This window comes from Manduca sexta, unplaced genomic scaffold (genome assembly GCF_014839805.1).
Source record: "Manduca sexta isolate Smith_Timp_Sample1 unplaced genomic scaffold, JHU_Msex_v1.0 HiC_scaffold_1312, whole genome shotgun sequence".
NCBI lineage: Eukaryota > Metazoa > Arthropoda > Insecta > Lepidoptera > Sphingidae > Manduca > Manduca sexta.
The window spans coordinates 7,987-9,841 of NW_023592164.1; the positions used below are offsets into that span (position 1 = coordinate 7,987).

The 1,855-nt window shown below is 36.1% G+C and overlaps 1 long non-coding RNA gene across 1 annotated transcript; it reads right to left on the reverse strand.

Moving 5' to 3' along the window:
* Positions 1 to 337: 337 nt before the first annotated feature.
* On the reverse strand, positions 338 to 1,282 carry LOC119191290. The gene is made up of 2 exons (XR_005113412.1): positions 1,018 to 1,282; positions 338 to 635 (listed from the first exon to the last, which is right to left on the reverse strand). It is a non-coding gene; the product is annotated as an uncharacterized LOC119191290 (long non-coding RNA).
* Positions 1,283 to 1,855: the final 573 nt, after the last annotated feature.

The window sequence follows — 1,855 nt, forward strand, 5'->3', positions numbered from 1 at the left end:
CCTAGTTGATTGTGGAACGGACTGCCGAGACGAATGTCCGCAGGTTTAAATCCCAACGGCACACACCTCTGACTTTTCTAAAATCATGTGTGTATTCTTTATGAATTATGCTTGCTTTAACGGTGAAGGAAAACATCGTCAGGAAACCTGCATACCTGAGAAGTTCTGTATAAGAATATCAAGGGTGTGTGAAGTCTACCAATCCACACTAGGCTAACGTGGTGGACTAAGGCCTAATCCCACTCAGTAGTAGAGGAGGCCCGTGCCCAACAGTGGGACAGTATGTATTACAGGGCTGATATTTGTATATATAGTCAATGGACAGAAAACAACCAAATATATAATAAATATTTATTCCTTACATAAAAAACTTAAGTATATGTACAAATTAATAACAGTCTGGTGTTTTAGTTCTTGGCTTCGTTCTCTTCTTTCTCTGTCTTTGATTTTGATTTCTCGGAGTCAGTTTCTCTTGTGGGCAGAGGCCCGTGCTTCCAGTCAGTGGGGTAGCCATGTTTCCTTACATCATCCCACCAGAGTTGATCTCCCTTGGCGAAGATGAGGTAGATCACGTTGGTTACAACCAGTACGCCAAGGCACACCCAGAATGCTACTCGCCATTGCTTTAACGTAGACTGGAGAGGAGAAACAATTTATGAATGTAAGTTTAATTTTAAATGACTTTATAATAGGTATCATGTAACATTAGGGTCGTAAATCGCTTGTATATAAGAATTTGTATGAATTGGCATTACCTTGCGTTTCCGCCGACAAAGTAGTAAGTTACAATGAATAATGTTTCTTAGCTAAAAAAAAATTTTTTTAGCTTAGAAACTTACTAGAATTTGTAAGATTTATTGTATCTCCAAAGTCAGGGCGGTAATATTTTGGTTAATAAGTTTACCAAAAAAAATACAGCTAACTTCTGACATGTGCCAGTAGTGACACAAAAACAAACAAGGGTTCTTGATTATGGGTAAATAGTGAAAGAACTTAACTCTATGATAAATCACTTACATCTGGAGTTAAAAGTCCAATCAGATATGGCGAGATGATGGCAGATATCGCAGCGATCCGTTGACCATTGCTGTTGTGGTACCAGCATAGTTCGGAGAGATGTCGAGAGGGTTGATCTTCATTCCACTGTAGTAGGCACCCATGAGTATCATGGCAATGATGAACCACATGACGGCAAACGTGGTGTTACAGCCTGAGTACGAAGCTAGGAGGATGCAGATACCTGGACCAGTTGCGGCTACAAAGAAATTGCTCTATTAATTGCGTGTAGCAAATGGGTTTAGAATATTCGACAATTTAGTGGCAGATATTGGAGTTGACGGATAACTATGACCTTTATCTTAGCTAGGTTAAGGACTTTAAATTTATATGAGTTCTATGATATGCAAATCAAAGTAATTTAATGATAATATTGAAGTTTTTACAAATATTGACCTAAATCCTATTTCGCTTTATCGCGAAACAAATAAAAAATAATTTGTAAAACACCTAATACCTATTTTAAAACGCATCATTCGTAAACATTTATTCATTGAGCCAATTTTATTTTCTATCTTCACTTATTCATTAGCATATATTAAACTTAATTAAACTTTAAAATAGTTAACTTAGTTACAGTCAGTTTATTACAAAGTGAATGAAAGGACAAAAAATATCACTATTCTAGAAACGTCTTTCCTAATACGTTTCAGTAGCCTAAGCGTTCCCAAACGAAAACGTTAAACCTTCAAACACTAAAACAATAAAAGTGAATTTACCGATAACAATTACTATTGTATTGAAGATGATTGAGTGATTCATGTATTGGGTATATATAAAACACTCACCAATAGTAGTA